This window comes from Camellia sinensis, chromosome 15, assembly GCF_055761805.1.
Source record: "Camellia sinensis isolate YWXY chromosome 15, ASM5576180v1, whole genome shotgun sequence".
In the NCBI taxonomy this organism is placed as follows: Eukaryota; Viridiplantae; Streptophyta; class Magnoliopsida; order Ericales; family Theaceae; genus Camellia; species Camellia sinensis.
In genome coordinates this window covers 116,552,621-116,573,490 of record NC_138975.1, presented here as the reverse complement: position 1 = coordinate 116,573,490, position 20,870 = coordinate 116,552,621, and the positions used below count along the sequence as shown (strand labels likewise).

Genomic DNA, 20,870 nt, shown 5'->3' with positions numbered 1-20,870 from the left:
CTTTTCAATTCTATGATCTAAACATTGCCTTAATATTTTAACAAGACTCAATGGAAACACCCATGTCCAACCCTTCCTACTCAGAAACTTTTGGGAGCTGGATATCATCTTGCCAAATCTCAGGGAGGAATATGAAATTAACCTCAAAAGTTTTGAACAACATATTATTCTGAACTTGCTGAAAATTTTCTTTTATAGGAATTAACCTTCTAAAATTTTACATATCTCCTCATAATCTTCGTGAGAATTTTTCACTAAAATTTTACAACTTAGTGATACCATCACATATGTGCTTCCTTTTCCAGATAAGAAAGGTAAAGCAGCTCCTGAAGGTAACATAATCGAAAATTATCACAAAGTTATGATTCAGTCACACATTGAGACTAAAACAGACAAAAACGGACAAACTATCAATTCAAACAGGTTCCCAAAATTCATGGTATAATATCTAAATGATCAATGTACATATGTTGGGCAGCCATTTGCTAGTTACTTGTTACACCTGTGAGCAAATCAGTATAATCACAACGGTGATAGAACTCTGATCTTTACTTCGAGAACCCCATGTGCTTCATTTGCTTAATGTCAAACCTCGATTCCTTTGAACACCATCTATTACTCGGAGTCAGAATCTGATAGTGGCATCTGGTAAGCATCTCTTGGTTCCGTGTCAGTGATGGAAGGAGGACAATCTTGGTTTGACACCGCTCTCTTCTTGCGTCTCTGATTTGGTCTATCTTCATCATCCTGGAAATTTTCATATGGTGATTGAGCAAACATATAGAAAGCAGAGGAAAATAAAAATGCATAAAACAAATACTGTTTAACGTACAAAATGCTTATGCAAGTCCCACTGCAGTGAATTGGGCAGCATGTATGCATAGCAAAATTAAGATCACTGATATTTATGTTTGTTAGTTGTAATTATGTGTTAAAATAGGAATTAATATTGGAGATTGATATCAACTGTAAATTGTCTTTTCCAAGTATAAATAAAAAGTCGCAAAATAGATTTGAATTGTTTTTCTTTCGTTTCTATGAGCTTTGTATGTTTGAAAAGGGTTCTATTTCAGTTGTGTGTGGTTCTTCCCCAATGGGTGTGAGTTTCTTCCTCAATGGAAGCGAGTTTCTTACAGGTTTCTTCCTTGGGAGTGGAGAACCGCATTTTTGAGTAAGAAACGTCAACTAAGAAGGAAATTTTTACTACTAAGTGAAAAGCTCGATAACTTAAGCTAAAAATTCCGATTTACCTTTGATGAGGGCAAGCTTCCATCTCTACAATGAAATTTTTTGACGCGTTAAGGAGAAAAGTATTTACATCATATTTAATTTTTAATATTTGTTTACTATTTTGATATAAAATTCAAAATTCTAATGCCTCAAACGCCTTGAGGTTTACGCCTCTCCTCACGAGGGAAAAAAATGCCTCACATTACGCATTTGCCTTAAAAACTTCAGTAATTAGTAGTAAGAGGTGCCAAAAGGAGACATGTTGGCAGTGGTGCTAAAAATTATTCAGATTTCGAGGTTGGGAACTATATAACACATAACACCAGCAGCCTCCAGGTAGTTCAACACAAAGTGAAACACAATTTCCTTTTCCAAATGAATCAATGTCTTTGAAAAATGGTGGGGGATGACTGTTGAAGAAAATTATTAGAGAATATCAATGAAGGAGCACAATAATACAGGAATGATTGGTGGTGAGGGAAACAAGTTCAACTAGCAAGCAATAGATTCCCAGCGAAGGAACAATCATACAAGAATGATTCGTGGGGAGGGAGACAGAAAAATCCTTCTTTAGGGTGTTTTTTTTTTTTTTTTTTTTTTTTTTTTTTTTTTTTTTTTTAGGTGTCTGTGGGTTTGGGGTGGGGTGGGGTGGGGTGGGGTGTTGCTTTTTCAATGAGTGACAAGTCTAGAAATTGCAAAGCTGGAAAATGTGAATTGTTCAATGAGATGATTCAGAGATATGCTCAAAGCTATCACTCAGTACAATAATCTGTTAGGGCCAGAAATAAAATGACAATGAATAGGCAATAACATGGCCGTCAAGAAAATAAAATAAAATAAAAAAACAAAACAAAAAAGGCTGCTACCCACAAGGTATATGTGAATGCATTTGAACTAAATGAAGGGAAACTTTGAAGAATATGTTGTGAATGGGATTTATACCACATCCCACCAATGTGAACGGAAGCACACAACGCACACACCAAAGAGAAAAACAATTAGACATAGATTTTGTGGTTTGGCACCAATAGCCAACATCCACGGGAGAGAGATTCAACTATGAATAAAAAATAGATAATACATGTGAGATGGTTAACACGCTCAAAACCCATATCACTACTAGAATCCCATGCTCAAGAGTAGGTGAGCCATTGATCACTCTAGTGCCTTGTCGGTATTTTTTGTCACCCCTTACATCGCTATTTTATCCTCCTCTTAATCTCACCAAAACATAGTCCCCGTGACTATTTATAATAGTCTATCCACAAAAAACCTAGTTCCATAAAATTAGGTAACCAAAACCTACACATTGGGTTTCCCAATAGATTCAGACTCTACTATCCTAACCCAAATACATGCTTAAACTAATCTAACAAATGTATGGGACTACATGTATCACATGGGTGGACCAATCCCAATAGAATATTAATATAAGTTACTAAATTAATCAAGTAAAATATTATGCAGCCAAAACATCACATAAATAAAAAATAATTAGAAGGAAAACAATGATGCTGAAAAGTAGAAAAGGGAAATAAAAGAAAGGACTAATCATGAGTTAGAAGAATATCAATGAAATACATTGGATTGGAGATGAAGATAACAGCTGAACAAACAATAACAATAACAATGCTCCCAGGAGCACAATCTGCCATGACTTACTTTTTTGCTCGGTTGAGTTTGATTATTTGATTGACTTGGATGAGTTGATTGGCTCCTTCGCAGCCAGATGCCACCAAAAGACATCAATGTTCCCAAGAGCAAGACTGAGCCAATCCTTGGATATCCCAGGCGATTGTGGACTCCATTCATGATGCTACCAATTCTCTGTTTCATTCCTGTCCCTTTGGATAGAATGGTTTTGGCACCTACTGACCAAATAGGATCTGCATCTTCGGGAACAAGTGCAGGAGTTTTTGCTCTCTGCAATGAGACAAAACAGAAAAGGTTTAAGGCGGCAACATCTTGTATGAAAGAGATGCAACTCTAAGCTCCAGAGTGTATACATCCTTAAAAAAACCACAAAGTTTAATGAGTATCAATCTAAGAAGCATAGACACTTCTAAGAACGTAATGTGCCGTGTCCGACACTCGTCGAATACCTATGTAGCACTAGTGTGAGTATGGATACTGGTACGAGTACGCTAATACGGCAAAACCTTTCCAAAAAAAAAAAGGATATGGGTATGGTTGGGGTACGGTTGTGGTACGTCAATAAATTTTTTATTTTTCATAGTTTATTATTTGAGATTCAATCTACAAATCAAAGTTCAATACTAAAATTAAAACGAAAATTACAAAACCAAAAGAGAATTCACAGTTCAACAATACCAATATCAAAGCAAAGTCCATATTGCTATTTTAACGCCATTAAATAGGAAAAATTACAAAAACTAAGTTTCATTCCAAAAGCAAACTAGAAAAATTTGGAAAGTTGAAAAATCAATTCTCACTTACATCAACGTCATTATTGAACAATACATCTTTCATCTTTGACACATCAAGTAAAAGATTTGCAATTTCAAGTAAATCATAAATCTCTAATAAATTAAATGTATCACTATCAATGTCCCATAGCTTGGTGTACCCCCGATGCACCCATCACGTACCTACGAAGTACCCACCTGCTAAAAAATGTATAAAAACTACCCGGTACGTATTTCATGTACCCGATACGTGTGCAACCCTAATGGTACGCGTACCAGTACCCGTTATGAGTATGGCAATATTTTCGGAGTACCCGTGCTTCATAGCTGGACACTTTCCAACACTTATACATGAAACATATTACGAGTTTGAATAAATAACTTGGAATCCAATGATACAACAAAAATTAAGTAAATTTATACCTATTCTCCTCCTTTATACTTCAAAAATGAATATATTTTACTTAAATATTTATATATAAGACATAATAATTATTTATCCTTATATATGACATATATTTGATAAATACATGAATAAATTATATATTTTGCAGAAGTCCTCAACGTGTCGTCTCCTATATTTTTTGAAAATTTACATGTCGGTGTATCGGTGTGTCAATGTCATGTCACATGTTCGTGCTTCTTAGGTATCAATAATGGAGTGAAGGTAATTAAACCCCTCAGCAAAATGCACAAATTCATCCATTCAAGCACCAAAAGGAAGCTTAATTCTAAAAAAAGTTTGTCTATGGTAACTTACAAAAAGGGGAGCTCCCTAGAGTCACCATCTTCAATTATTTGAGAGATCCACTTGATGATCTGCCAACCAAATAAATATAAACTCAACGTGAAAAGGTACACTAAATCACAAAGAATGTTGCATTTGCGTTAACTGCTCAATACAGAGTGAAATATATATCAATAATTAAACCATGTAAAATCCATCTCACAACAGATAGAAGGCCAAACCTCTAAACTTTCTTCGGAACTATTGTACCTCGCAACAAGTTGTGATGCAGGATCCACATCGTCATTCAGAAATGCCTCCAACATGTTTTTTGGTTTTTTTTCCTCATTTAATACTATCTTCTGTAGCATTCCTTTTGTGTGTACAATAATTAACTCTGGTATATTTGTTATATCCCTCCTAGGTCCACATGTTTCATAGCTGTTCTCTATTTGAGTGTGGAAAAAACAATATCGCTGGAGAAGAAGAGAAATTTAGTGACTAATACAGTTGCAAAAGATCATTTGTTAAATGTTTCAGCGTAGACTAGTCCATCATGACCATTATTAATTAAAATATTATAATCCATAATAGTAAGCACACATACTACTACATAAAAAAGAAAAAAAACCTACAAATGGTTCTAGGAATAACAGTGGAGAGATGGAAAGATCATTCCTTCAACTGAATAAAGCAGAAGCAAACAACCTCTAATCATATGTACCATGCAGCTGCAATGACGTCTTACACAATTGCTATTGGAGTTTATGAATAATTTTCACCTTTGCAATACATGCCTCATATACGCAACCTGGTGAACTTTAGTTTATTTTAATTATATAACACCTTCTGTGAGAGGAATCACATTTTGTTTCTTACACTGCATAGCTTGACCTACAGAATAGTATTATTTGTATAGCTGAAGAGGAATCACATTCTTTGTACATATGGCTTGATTATAGAAATTCATTCAATGTACTTCCTACAGTTCTTTGTATTTCATTCTTTGAGATGAATCACATTTCCCTGTACATATAGCTCGATCCACAGAATAGAATCAACCAACAAAAGTACAATTTTTTTGTCAAAGATAACCTCCAAAGTTTTTAAAATGACCAAGAAGCATAATAAAAAACTTTCAGATTTTTTGGTTTAATTTATGAATAGCTTTTGAGTCTTTTCTTTTTCTAAAAAAGAAATTTGGGGGGGGGGGGGGGGTCTTTAGTGAACTTTTTTCATATTTTATTTTATTTTAATTTTTTACTTTTTAGATGCACCTAATCTAGATGCACTTAAAAAATAAAACATTTATAAAAAAAATATGAAATTGTCTTTTAACATTTTTCAGATTTTTTTTCAAATATTTTAAATTTTAAGTGCATCTAATTAGGGAGATCTAAAAAAAATAAAAAATAAAAACTAATATATGAAGAAAAAAAATTGCTAAAGACAAAAAACAAAACAATTTTGAGTTCCAAAAGTTGGTTTTGAACTCAAATAGGATAACAATGAATGATGAATACTTTTAATTGGACATGTCTCACATGGAAAACAATTGGTGTGTACATGCTTTGCACTAGACAGGCCATGGCTAAATATGTATATACCAAAGGCTTTAAATGTGAATGCGCAAGTCTCAAGGCATCAACACATGCATTTCAAATTTCAAATTTTTATATTTAGTAAGAAAAAGTTATTTAAAACTAAATAAAAAAACAACGCCCAATTAGTATACATTAATTTTAATTTTATTCAAAATTAAATATAAATTTATAAATACTTTTCTCCTCAAGGCATTGAACATTTCATTACAGAATAGGAAACTTGCCCTCATCAAAAATGAACTTGACATTCTTAGTTTCAGCTATTGAACTTCTTACTTGAGTCTTTGCTTCATACTTTTCTTGGTTTTTTCCTTGGAATATGATGGCTAAAGAAGATGTTCTTATTTTTTATGTTTAAATACAAACTAGGTATTAGAAAATAATAAAAAATAAAAACTAGGTATTATAGGCGGTGTTTGGGAAGTTTGTGTTTTGGTTTTTTTTGTTTTTTTTTTCACTAAAAGACAAATTAGTTACAAAACCAAAAAAAACCAATCTAAACAAAATATCACATCAAACCCCATAATCATTTCACTTTTTCTCTCACAAACATCATCCAATTACAAAAAAACGCAAATATCTTCCCAAACACAAAATAAAATTTCTCCAATAATATCCTACAACTACAAAAACCTACAAAAAAAACCCACTTCCCAAACACACACATAATAAGCTTAACAACAACCCAAGACAAGCTCTCCAAATACGTATTGTTACATGGGATTGAGGTACGAGTATCGGGTACAGGTGTATATCCAAGTGTCAGACCTTCATAAATTTAAATCTTGGGATACATATCCAAAATTAGATATAGGTACTGGAACACGTTATATGCACATATATATTATATTTTATATAATATTCTCGGATGAGATGTGGTAAATTATGTAGAAATATACTATAAATTAAATAAGATATAGGAAAAATATGAAATTTCTATATCTAAATCACGTGAGAGGCTAAAAATATTACTTTACTAACAAATGTGAGTTTCTTCTTCTTCTTCATGTATTGTCACAAATTAAAGCATCTGAGTGCCTAAATTGGGTACAAGTATCGGACACATATCTCACACCCTTACCAATGTCATATCCAATGGACACGGGTACTGTGGGGAAAATAGAAGAGTCCATGTAACACAGCTCCTCATATTTATGTGCAAAAGGAGTACAAGGTGCAAATGTGTTGCACACCTCAAACTGTGATGTGCAAGTCTTTGGAGAGTTTCGCCCAAAAAAAATAAAAAAAAACACAATGCATTTTACCTTAGCCTCGCCTCGAAGCTAGCCTCAATACATCTTTTAAATACACAATATATTTGTATAAACATGACATATTGTAGGATTTGTGGCTCAAATCATACAATAACTTTTTAAGATTAATAACACATATTTTGAAAGATTATTAAAAAGTACCAGAATTTTTTTTTTTTTTAACGAAAGGAAAAGAAGAGCCATAACAATGAGAATTACATCCTAAAATTCCAAATCAGTGACAGGCCTCTATAATCTTCTCGAAAAACCATATTCAGATGTCAAAAGGTTTATGAATGCAATCAGACTCTTGGACATTTCCAAAAGTTTCAAGTAGAAATTCTCAGCTACTTACGGCACGAGAGTATAGCGCATAAGGAAGTTGTGACGATGTTTTTTGATACCCTTGATTTTCAGGCCAAAGGTCACATGTGGTTTTAGCATTTAATGTTTCAGAATTTATCCTGCTATTAGATTGAATGATTTGTAATGTAAATAATTTCACATCATTTTATGGCAGTATAACACTGTCAGAATTTATGACAGCAATAATCACTGACCACCTTTTCCAACTTAGGCCACCATTTGGATTAAGATACTGGCACTTTGGCAAAATCTTCCAATGCCAATAGTGATCCCAACTAAGTTTGACAAAGAGAATAAATTTCAGAATAAATTGCTACCAAGTACCATACATACAGCATCACATACATGACCCTCAAATTAATTAATCCATTCACTACTACAAATGTGAATTCAACTACAACTAAACTTGGAAAACATTGGCATGCCAGACAAACAAAAGATGACACTTACTTGTTGGGCTTCCCCATCAAGCCAGGTAAATGTCAACCGCTTTTCCTTCAGTGCAACAGCTGCTAGTGACGACAGCTGATCGTTATCAACTGTGGACAGTGCTTCTAGGATCCTGTGCAGAGTCTTTATCATAGTAATGTACTCCATTTAGTAAACTAGAAGAATATACTAGCATTTGGGCATGCATACATGAATCTTTCTGTTATATTCAACATCAAATTTTGAATGAGTACACTTTGTGTGTCATAACTTCAAATGAACATCAGGGTCTTTGCCAGGATTCAACAAATAAAGTTCTTTCACATTCTGTGTTTTTCTTTCTAACCACTTTCTCTACTATTTTCCTCAAGTTACCTTTTCTATTCTTTCTTAGGTAGTTGTCTATTTTAATTTATGAAGATTTGTCTTCAAAGTTTAGAAAAATCAGCTGGCATCACTAGACAATGATTTCCCAACGAAGTAGCTAAATCATTTCTAGGAAATAACTACCAAGTGGGGATTTAATTTAACATAACAAGCAGGGCAAACAAACTCACTGCACGCATTTTGTTGAGTTCTGGGCTTGATCTTCCTGCTAGAATAACACAGTACCAAATTGCCGTTTCATTTCCAGCACGAGAATAGCCACGGGCATCACAACCCAGCTCCATGGACGTCACACTTCTCAATTGTGGAAGCTCTAAAAATAAGGAACGGAGAATAAACCAATGTATTACAGTTAGTTTCACAAAATCTTAGAATGCATAATCAGGTTTGTGTTATACATGTATATGTAAATATATCCCAATAAAAAACAACTCCTATCCATCAATATATTCAAAATTGTCAAAAAAATTCAAAAAAGGATTCAATGAAGGCTCAACACCCCTCAAGATCCAATTGTAGAAGATGGTTAGAATTCTACTCTTTAAAACAAAAATGAAAGCCTTAAGACTCTTAACACCATCAAAACTTCTTCTATTAAGCTCCATCCAGATGCTCCAAAATAAAATGGGAGGTCCTAGCTGCCAATTGCCTCTTTTTTCTCTTTTCAACTCTGGCTACCCTCCAAGAAAGCAAAAGGCCCCAAACATTTGAAAGGAAGACCCAAGCCACATCAAACACTACAACAAAAGTAACCTATGATGACGAAAAGTAGTGAAGAAAATAAATTTCGTCACTAAATAAGAATAATCCGTGACGAATTATAAAATTTTGTCACATATAAGAAAAAAATAAAAATAATAGGTGACGAAATTTATTTTCGTCAACAAATACTTCTTTTTAGGTGAGGAAAAATTAAGTTTCGTCATCGAAGGTTTTCCCGCTAATTTTTTTTTGTGGCACCAAAATTTTAAGACTTTTGGTGAGAAAAAAACTTGTCACCAATTCTAAAATTATTAGTGAGGAATATCTTTTCGTCACCAATAATTTTATATATATATATTTTTTGAGAACCCTGATTTTAAATATTTTAAGACCATTTGGTGAGAAATATATTTTTGTCATTAATAATTTTTAATATTTTGAGACTTTTTAGTGAAGAAATTATTTTGTCACTAATTTTAGAGGGAAAATTTTGACATATTGGGCAGTAATGAAAAAAAATATACTACTAACTCCTCCCCCCCTTTTTGTTTATCAATTTTCCTCTCCCTCTGTGTCTCTCTCTCTCTCAAAACAAAACACAAGTTAATTAGTTTTCTAAGTAACCTATAGTGACAAAAAGTAGTGAAGAAAATAAATTTCGTCACTAAATAAAAATAATCTATGACGAATTATAAAATTTTGTCACATAATAAAAAAGTAAAAATAATAAGTGACGAAATTTATTTTCGTCAATAAATACTTCATTTTCGTCAATAAATACTTCATTTTAGGTGAGGAAAAACTAAATTTCGTCACCAAAGGTTTTCTCTTTAATTTTTTTGGATGGGGCCAAAATTTTGAGACTTTTGGTGAGAAAAAAATTTGTCACAAATTATAAAATTATTAGTAAGGAATATATTTTCATCACTAATAATTTTAAATATTTTTTTTTTGAAAAATTTGATTTTAAATATTTTGAAACTATTTGATGAAAAATATACACTACAACAAAAACACACTTTAGTGGCACTGCACTAGTGACATGCTTTTAAAAAATGTCACAAAAATAATATTTTGTGACATATTTTAGAAAAATGCTACAGAATTGTAAACATATAAGGCTCTAGTGGCATTTCAATAAAAAATGTCACATCAATTTTATGTGACACAAGAAATTGTTTTAGTGACATTTATCAACAGATGTCATTAAACTAGGTGGGTGCAAGTTACTTTTTATGGCATTAGGTGAAAAGTGTCATAAACAAATATTTTATAACATTTTGAGAAATGTCACTAAGCCAAAAACTTTCCAAGCTATCTAATAACATTTTTTGAAAAAACAAAACTGCAAATATATTTTCAAAATTTTTAAAATGCACAAAACAATAAAAACAAATAAATTAAACTGCATATAACATGTTTTTTAACTATGCTTGTCACATGTATAAAATTGATCAACGACTTTATATGACTTAAAACAAAAGATAAAATTTCAAATTGTTCTCCTATGCAATAATAAATTTTTTTGAATTTTAATCTCTATAATTTCAATTAACTCGATTTTCACTCTGAATATTACCGCCCAATTTGAGTTTAGTTTAATTTCAGTATTATTATTTTTTAATTTATGTGATATCCCAATTTGAGTTTAGTTTAATTTCAGTATTATTATTTTTTAATTTATCTGTATACATAGGTACATACACCAAACAGAGTGACCAAACACCAGTCTTGCTCCCCCCCCTCTCTCTCATAGTCGCTCATCGGCGGTCAGTCAGCATTGCTCGCCGTCGGTCACTCATCGTAGCTCACCCTCTCCTCGGCTCCCATCGACGTTCAGGTCTCTCTCTCTCTCTCTCTTCCTTTATTTTCCTATTTCACTCTAGAGCTACGGTTTTTTTTTTTGGTTGTTGTTGATGTTGTAGGATTTTTATTTTTGTGAAATGAGTACATTAGTTTTGATTTTTGTTCTAGATTTAGGGTTTTTTGAACTAGTTATTGGTGTGATGGATGAGATGATTTATTCTATGAAATGATTTAGGGTTTTTGAATTTCAAGTTGAAGATATATTGAACAAACGAAATGGATTGTAGTTTTAATTATACAAAATTTTCTTTCGATTCTTAATATTAACTCCAATACTAATTTAACAATGATTTTTTCTCATTACTAAAATTGTAGTTCTATTTAACTGCTCCTAATGTTTGTCTATTTCATTTTCACTTCATGTACTTCAGAGGATGAAACCAAATCAATTAATTCCATAGGTGATTAATGCATATATGCATTTAAGCAGAATTTAGGGGATAGTAGGATGTTTGATAGATTCATAAATGGAGTATACACCGAGTTTTCGATTGGTTTGTTAAACATGCAGATTGGCCATCTCATTTGCAGGCAAGAACACCCAATGCCTGTGATTTTTATCTCATACATACAAGCCTTCAAAGGTCATTTATCTCATCGAATCTCTTCTTGATTACAGGTCAGTGGATCCTGCATGATCAAAGTTTTCTTTATAAAATTTCTCTAGTTTGTCTTGTACCCTTGAAATCATGTTCATGATCTGAATAAGATCTAAAAAGGATTTTCAAGTATGATAAAATGTTACAAAATTGTTCTTAAATTCTTGAACTTATTAGAAAAAATTTCAGATGTTTGGAAAATCTTGATTTCTCTAACATAATGGAAATGCATCCCTGTTTCCTGTTATATGCATACACATTTGAAGTACTAACTGTTTACCATGAAGGAAAATGCAACAAAATTAGCTGCTGATAGCTTCCAACAGTATATAGAAATGGTAAACTAGTGTAGTGGGTTGTCTTAACTTGGTACTAGTGCTCAGGGTATACTGTCCAAGTGGAAACCAAATTGACAAGGGATAAGATTGATTTGGTATTTTAAGAGTCTAGACCATGGACACCAAACAGAGCTCTTGTTTAGTTTATTAGTGAGTGGGGAGATATGTTGTTGATGGTCTTTTGTTTCACTATGTCACTTGCTGAATTCTTCAACAGTCACTGTCCACAGTTATCATAGCAGTACTGTTTATGAGAAATCGGTCACTGTTCTTTGCATCAATGTTGTCAATAATTGTTTAGCTTAACCGTTATTAAATGAGATGGTGGGGATTCCTTGAGAAAGGTGGTTTTTTTTTTTTTTTTCTCTGGGTAATTGTGTTTGAGTCCGCTTTTGGGCTACTGTGTGATAAATTTCTCTCTCTACTTGTTTTATTTGAATCAGTCCCTCTTCCCTCTTTCTGGTTTCAAACTCACGGACCTTCCACAAATCTTGAATGAAAATTTTCTTTTGTTGGGTTTAACTTTGAAAAAAAAAAAAATTTGGAAGAATGCATGCATTTCATAGATGTTAGGTGGCCATCCCTGTGACAAGAATTAGTATAAAATATTACTAGTTTTACATCCTCAATATTAATGATAAATTATGTACATGATTGGATGGCATTCAACAACTAGAAGTTTTTAGAAATGTTATACTATACTTTAGGCCAACGATACCTTGAATCATTGGTTTAGAATTTATTTCCAGAATATTTCTAATGCGTTATTCCATGCAGGGATTTGAACAATTTGAGATGGTATAATTTTTGTGGAGAGGGTTATCTCATCGTTCTTAAAAAATTATTCAGTGAATTGCTTCCGAAACTGGGTGGCTGGAAGACAAAATATACTACAGGAAGAGCAATTGTTATGTGTATGGAAGATATTTGTTTTTGTGTAATCCTCAAAATTATTCTCCGAGATAGCTTGATGAAGTCAATGATATCAAAATTTAGTTATAGTTTTTTCAGCTTTTACTTTTTATCAGTGTCTTTTTTACTCTTTCAGGATGGTTTATAATTTCTGACTTCAAATTTGGCTCGTAGGCAATTCAAGACTCGAGAACATAAGATACAGATAATAAGGCTTCAGAATATGAATTGATATACTCAATTTGCTTGGAGCAAGTTAACTAGGAGACCTTGTTTGAAGCTTGCTATGTTTGCATCAGGTCTCTCTTCTAGCTTTCATACCAATTATTTAACAATTTCTCATCAGTGCATGTCACATGATGATTCTAATCTTTTGATCTTCATATACAATGAACATATGCTCAGTTCAATCAATATTTAAGTACTTTGGTGAATTTCCAAATTATTAATGTTGATTTTATTTATTAAGTACTTTGGTTCTACGTGTTGCATAATCCCATCTGGGCAGACCACAGTCCACTGTGTTCTAACTTGCACGAGTACAAGAAGCAGAGAAAATGCAGCAAACCTTTGTACCCATTTGAACATTTCTGGAGTTTTTGTGACTTAAAAGCTTTCGAACTTTTTTATTTTTTGGTAATTGTAAATTTCCATGTTGTTCTGCATGCTAATGCAGATCCCATCTGTGTAGATTTCAATATACTCTATGCTCTGTTGCATCCTAACTTGCATCAATGCAGAAAAAAGAAATACAGAAAAATCTATTCAAATCAGAGCTTTGCTTCCCAAAATTTCAAAAATGTTAGTCTCATCATAGTAAATTGAACTAGTTAAATAATTGGTTAGAATCTAGATATGCTTGTCTTTGATAACTCAGCTGCTGCTGTCTTTTGCAGTTCCAAGCTAACCTCATGGATCCATCGCCATGCATGATGCAGTGTGATGGATTAGCGTGAAAGACTTAGTAATTCTATGTTTGTCATGCTGTAGAAAATTGAAGATCATGATTCAAACTTAGTCTTAGGAAATTAAGCTTTTAAGTATGTCAATTTAGTTACGAACTTGAATGGATTTGAGCCAAGAAATGAGATCAGTCCCATAAAATTGTGCCATTTGTTTGAAAGTCTGAATGAGACCACGCTTTCTTTTTCCTTTTTGGGTGTTGCTGCATTTCTTTCTTCATATCAGACTTTTCACCATGGGACATTTGCATATTTGGATGTTTCATGGAAATGAAATTATTTTGTGGATACATAATTCTGGCGTTTCATGACATGTTAATTGATAAGACACGATCCGTCTTGATTGTATCTCTGTTAATCATCAATGCCCATTAAATGATCACTGTATGCTTGTGACCAAATAGTTGTTCAGTTCCCAATGTGCCCTCGGGTATTTAGCTTCTTCGAATTAGTGTATGCACTATCATCCAGACGAGGGTTTTTTGTTATCTTGGTTTTACGACATTGATGCTTTTTATGCCTAATCTAAATGTACTCTGATTCTTCTCATTTTAAAAAAAAAATGTGCACCTGCCCATGGCAATTGCTGCCATTTCGTTTCGTTGGCAGTGATTGAATCTTTCATAGCTTTCAAGGCTTTTGTTATTTCTTAGTTACAGAGTTATCAAATCGATAATTACAATGACCCATTTATGTCACCGACAGGAAGTGGATTCAGAGGATGGGTTCCTCTGCTTATGGGACTGATCTCATTTCCTGGCTATGGATTGATAAAGTGCTATATTGTATGTTTGATCTTTGAGAGCATCTCCTCCATAAATTTAAAGGTTATCTGATGGGTGTTATTTTTCGTTCTAGTTTTCAGGGGCACAAGGAATGGATCGATGAAATGAACTTGTTGCATGTAGTCAAGCACCAAAATCTTGTCAAGTTAGTGGGATACTGTGCAGAAGATGATGAAAGAGGGATTCAGCGGCTTTTGGTGTATGAGCTCATGCGTAACAAAAGCTTAGAGGACCATCTGTTGGCTCGGGTAGGTCTCCTCTGCCATGGATGGCAAGATTAAAAATTGCTCAAGATGCAGCTCGTGGTTTGACTTATCTGCATGGAGAAATGGACTATGGAGACTAAAAATTTGTATGATGAATTATTATTAAATTTGTATGATGGATTTATTTTGATTTATAATATAAATTGGTTACTGAATTGTTTTGTAGAGTGATGTATAATAGCTAGTGGATTTGTTAGTATATTTGAAGGCTATTGAGATATGAGCAGGATATTTGTGAAATAATAATTTAAATTGAATTATAAAATATGGAACAATAAGTTTTGTGACGAAATTTATCGCAGCTATATATGTAAAGTTTTGTTGATTTTGTTGTTTGGTGACCAAAAATTTTGTCACGTATACATCTTTTTGTCACGAAATATATTTCGTCACCCATGTATGACTTTTGGAGACGAAAAATTTCGTCACCTTTACATCTTACTGTGACAAAATTATTTCCTCATCAATGATCAACATTTGTGACAAATTTATTTGTCAACTAAAATTATAAATATGGTACTGAATAATTATTTGGTGACGAAAATAAGAATTTTTGGCGACAAAATCTTGTTTTATTGGTGACAAAAATTTCGTCACTTAACTAATTTCATTGGTGACGAAATTATTTTTCGTCACGGTGGTTTTTAGTGACAAACGTTCAATGACGAAACTGGTGACGAAAATATTTCCTCACAAATATCTATAGTGACAAAATTAGTTTTTTCGAGACAAAAAAATTTCGTCACTCAAGACCCAACTTGTTGTAGTGAAACAAGACTAAAATAAGGCACAAAAGTCCCAAAAGATTTGATCCCTCTCCCTCCTCACATATCACTAATGTTAGGTTTTATTTCTTGGCAATCCCGTTTGACAAAACTCCTTTGAGTTGTAATTTTATTCGCATTTTTATTTCAGTGAGGCTATGAGTTTATTAGATGCGAATCCAACCCGAATTGTGCTTTTCAGAGAAGTTTGTGTTGATAAAGCTTTCAAGATTGCCACTTCGCTGATTATGACGGGGATCGAGCTGCCTGGTCAGCTCGCGGGGGTCCAGGGGGCAGCGCCCCTTGGCGGGTCCGGGGCAGCGCCACGGCGGGGTCGAGGGGCAGCGCCCCCGAAGCAAAATGCAAAAATGCATTCAAAGTTGCCTGTTCGATCATATTATATTTTTCCAGTTTTTCCAGTTTTGGCCTGTCCGCTCGAGCGGGGAAAAGGGCGCTCGAGCGGGGTTTGCGAGCTCTCAGCATCTCTGCAGTCGCCTGAAAAAGTACTGGATGGTGTGATTCACCGCTTGAGCGGCAAAACCGACGCTCGAGCGTGGAGCCTGTATGAAATCACAGAATTTGAAGTCTCCGCTCGAGCGGGGAAAAGGGCGCTCGAGCGGACCGCGCGATCCCAGATTTCCAGATTTGATTAAAGAGTTGGTTTTCTTCTGAAATTAGGATTGCTTTGGTTTTCTATAAATAATTGGTTTTCTCCCAACACTAGGGGGACTTCTCCAGATCTTACTTTTAGATCTTAAGGTTTATATCTGGAGAGATTTTGCTAGTTTTTCTTTGATGTTTTTATTGAGTATTCAACTCATGTTCTAAAGAGAGTACATCAAAGGTTGTGTTTTGTTCTACAAAAGAGAGTGTTGTTCTTCAGTTGTGTATTCTGAAGAATTCGAGCCTGAAGCTTTGGTGGAATCTAGAGTGGCTCATCAGAAAGACAATTCCGTGGTGAAGATGGGGTTGGAAGAGGCACATAGAGGTTGGTTCAATTAGGCGTTGTGGATTCGCTAGGTAATTGAGAGTATACCTGTGTAATTCCTTTAAATCTTCTTAGTGGATTGTTCTTGTGGCTGTTGCCCGTGGTTTTTTTATCACAGTTGGAGGTGTCCAATTGTGGTTTTTTCCACGTTAAATCGCTGTGTTTCTTTGTCTTGATTGTTTGATTGGGATTGTTATATTCTGTTTAAAATTGATACATAATCACAAATCAACATCTAGGGGATTTCTAGATTTTTCAACTAACAACAACCTCTCTATCAACTGCTATCTATCTCGAGCTAGACAGGCCAGCTCCAAATTCCTTCCACAACAAAGATGTCACCAAATGGGGTTGTTTGGCATCCCCTACAATAGCATTTTTTTTTTTTTTTTTTTATCTTTTTTAAGTCACATCACCTCTCTACGTTTTTGCACATCTCAAAGGCTATATGACAAATTAAATTTAATAAATTCAAATCATTTTTTACTACAACATCACATGTCAATTTAGATCTTCCCCTCCTAACGTTTTCATTTATGGTGATCATATCACTTTTACTTACTGTTGCATCTACAAGTCTTTGTCGCACATAACAACCATCTTTATCAGCGCAAGGCTACCACCTTTTTTAAAATAGAAAATAAATATATATATCAAACTCAACCTAAAATTAGTTCATCCAAAAAACCAACAAGGAATTCCCTAAAACAATCGCAAAACTCCAATTAATTAAATAATCACTAAAACAATCACCCACTTTTTAATTCATGCACTCCAACCTCAAAATTTTTATAACACCACTACATTCAAATACAACACAATATGCACAACGTTAAGGTTCAAACATTCACAATTGCGGATCAAAAACCCTAATATTTGCACTGAGGTTCATTAACATTTCTACCTTTTTTACTTGTGCTCCCTCCCTCCCTGGGAACATGTTTTAAGCCAATCCAAAAATGTCAATATTTCTGCTAACAAATCTGTGACTTTCTCATTGTTTTAACTAGTATATTCATTTTCAAACTTTTTTATGGTATATTGTAGCATTATTATTATTTTTTTATTTAAGGAAGCTAACATATTCTGACAAAAGCCAGGTATTTACATATATGTAAAGGGATATAAGCAACACAAAACTGACTCCTTTGCAACCCTATGTCAGAATGCAGATTGGAAATTTTGACGAGACTATCTTGTGTTTTGCTCTTTCCTTTTATTTATCGTTTATCATTCATGTTTTTATAGTTTAATATATTAAAAAGGTTGTATTTATGCCTTGCTTCATGGGAACAAAGAATGCTTTGTCTAATCTCTCGTCCATGATAACCATAATCTCAACATAGAACAACTTACGAGCATTTAGTAGATCGCAGAAGTAAACTAAACCAGCTAAAGGATATCTATAATAATATTTGTATAATAGCATAGCCCATTGGAACCAATAAACACAACCTAGTCTGTTTCCCAGTAACTCTCAAATGCAGACATAAGACGATCCCTCACAAGTAACTTTGCAGAATGGACGCATTGTTGAGTCATTTATTCTACTATGTGGAAAAAATGGTGGATACTCTGCAGGCTTGTACTCTCGTAAAATCTAAAGAAAAAGGATTACTTTATAAGGAGGGCCACATTTGACAAAATATTCTACCATAAATTTACACAATACGGAAAAAAGGTTGCAACACAACATCCTATCAAATGAAAACAAAATCATAACCTGACAAGTTCTGTACAATTCAATTCATGTGAAGGAAATTATCAAGGAAGATTTCTACATAGGAAAACACGTACCGAGGAAACACTTCATAGTCAGATTAGCTGATCCAATGTTTCAAGAACAGAGAAATGATTGGTACAGTTCCCAGGAAAAAATATCAAAATATAATCTAGATTTTTTCCCCTTTTGCTGAAGAAAATAACTACATAAAGGACTCTAGTCAGTGGATAAAAAGACTGATGACAGCAAGAACCTCCAAATAATCATGAAGCTAACAGTTTGCACTTGTCAATCACATGAGGTTTACTTGCACATTAGACTCACTGTAACAAGCCATTTACACAATGGTTGCACTCACTCAAGTAATATGACGGGGACAATTTTGTTAGTGTCAAGGCCCTAGATTATAAAACTTGATAAAGTACAAACAAACAGCATTACCTTGATGTTTATTCTGTTCCATTATATCTACAAACCATGAATTGTTGGCAGGTCCTGCAGAAAATGTGCACTGCTTAGCTTGTTATGTACACATTATTTATGTTAACTTGCTATGTACACATTATTTATGTTACAAAGAGTACCAAGAAATACTATGAAACGAAATAAAAAGAGAGTGACATACCATGGTACACAACAGGTTTAACACCATGTTCTTTTAAAAATACAATTGCAGGTGCAGATTCCACTCCAAACCTGTTGTTGATAATAAGAACACCATCAAGATCATACTCTATTTTGGAAAAAAATTATGAAGCACCACATTTTTGAAGGTGGCGTTTCACGATCAAGTTTCCAAAGATTGGAAGGGGAAAGGGAACCAAAATTAGTCTCCCAAAAAAAAAGTACAATCCAGTATGCTGGTTAGAGTAACCAATCTTTCCAACCCATAAGCCCATTAGCCTGATCCATAATTGATGAAAAAGACAAAAAAAGAACAGTTGATTCTTCTCTAAACTATATAATAAGGAACAAAAAAAATAGATGCCTTCCAGAAAAAAGGAACAAACAAGTAGAAAAAGAAAAAGAAAATTTCAGAAAAGACATGACGATTAAATATGAAATGTAGTGTTGTCAGAATCGTTATGAAAAATATATGTATTGCGGATTCATATGTTGGTAGATTGAATCGTGAGATACGTTTTGCATTGTATCAATTTCTTATTGTATCACAATTTAACATGTATTCTTGATTAGCTATCAATACCTTCTCTTTCACCTTTAGACCTATTAACAGCATTTCGAAATGTCAATTGCCATTGCCCGCACTCGTTGAACAATCCAAAACCATATTATCAAAAAACCCCATACCAAGGAGACCCAAATCCAAATAAACCCTAAAGCAAAAATGACTCTCATACTCCCTTTGTTACAAAAAATATTGGACAACTATCATGAATCTAATTCAGGTGAAAGAAACAAAGAGCTTACACACACAGACCATTTGGAATTGGGTTGAGACCCAAGATTTGGGCCAAAAGGCTTGTTTGGACTATGACCATATACCTCATAACAAGTATGTTTAAGCTATACTCATCATCCAACTCCTAAAGAAAGTCTTTGGCTGCAAACTGGGAACCAAACGAACTAGCGACCAAGAAGTTGGGCTCAATTGAAAAACAAAAATCTTGTATTATTTCTATATTTGCAATGAAATCTCATTGATCCTTTTGTTTTATAAATTTTGAATTTTCTTTCCAATTTATTATTAGTTGGATATTTGGGTTTCTAATGAATGCATATTTACCTTTTTGTCGAATTTGTAAGCTTTTAGAGATTATTTTTCATGTCGTTGGTTATATGCTTTAGTACTTCATTTTTTCAATATATTTATGTATCATATGAAAGTACTTTTTATTTATTTATCTGTGTGGGTATCTATATCATGCTTGGCACGTGGCGATCCCTACGGGCGTCACGTCATCACCATCACACATTCACGTGCCAAATCCCTGAGGCATCACGGTGAGTTTGGGTTGTATGCCTAGCCTAAGCGCGGGCATGCACACTACCAAGTATGAAAACAAGACCACAGCTCACCTAGAGCTCTCCATGGCCCTTCATGACTCATAAGAAATATGTTCTCTATACACTCACCCCAACTCCATAACAACATAGTGGACCCTTGACTCACCTATGCTTGCTTAGGTGTTCAGGATGAGCCTTTGGCTCACCCATGCACTCACCCCTTTTGCTGCCTAGGTTGGGAGCAGGACCTAAGCACTCCCACCTGGGATCATTGGAGGATCGTGGATTGGAGGCTAAGACCTCGAGATCATCAAGGTCGTGTAACTGTCTTCCTGCAATGACAATTCCACCTTGACCTAGCTTAGAGAAAAGGGACGTTAACCTTACACCCAATGACCTGAATCATAATACACAGCTAGTAGGGCTGATATCACCCTCCTGTCGAGTTGAGAACTTGCCACCTGTCTTGAGATTGCATGGGCTCCAATTCTCCTAGTTTATATAATGGCATCATAAGTGCAACCACAATCATAACAAGAGCAACAAGAATCATACAACATATACAAAGTGTTCAA

The 20,870-nt window shown here is 33.9% G+C and overlaps 1 long non-coding RNA gene and 1 other non-coding gene across 2 annotated transcripts in view; one reads left to right on the top strand and one right to left on the bottom strand.

Moving 5' to 3' along the window:
• Window positions 1-164: 164 nt before the first annotated feature.
• The window catches only part of LOC114294036 (uncharacterized), a 174,069-nt gene continuing 153,363 nt past the window's right edge, over window positions 165-20,870 (bottom strand). Inside the window, exons 4-9 of the transcript XR_014356343.1 lie at window positions 18,953-19,023; window positions 18,769-18,822; window positions 8,593-8,735; window positions 8,057-8,179; window positions 2,893-3,153; window positions 165-747 (exon numbers count right to left, since the gene is read on the bottom strand). This is a non-coding gene — a transcript (uncharacterized LOC114294036). The remainder of the gene's footprint in view (window positions 748-2,892; window positions 3,154-8,056; window positions 8,180-8,592; window positions 8,736-18,768; window positions 18,823-18,952; window positions 19,024-20,870) is intronic.
• Window positions 10,816-16,473, top strand: LOC114277446 (uncharacterized). The gene is made up of 3 exons (XR_014357251.1): window positions 10,816-10,964; window positions 12,976-13,138; window positions 14,660-16,473. It is a non-coding gene; the product is annotated as an uncharacterized LOC114277446 (long non-coding RNA).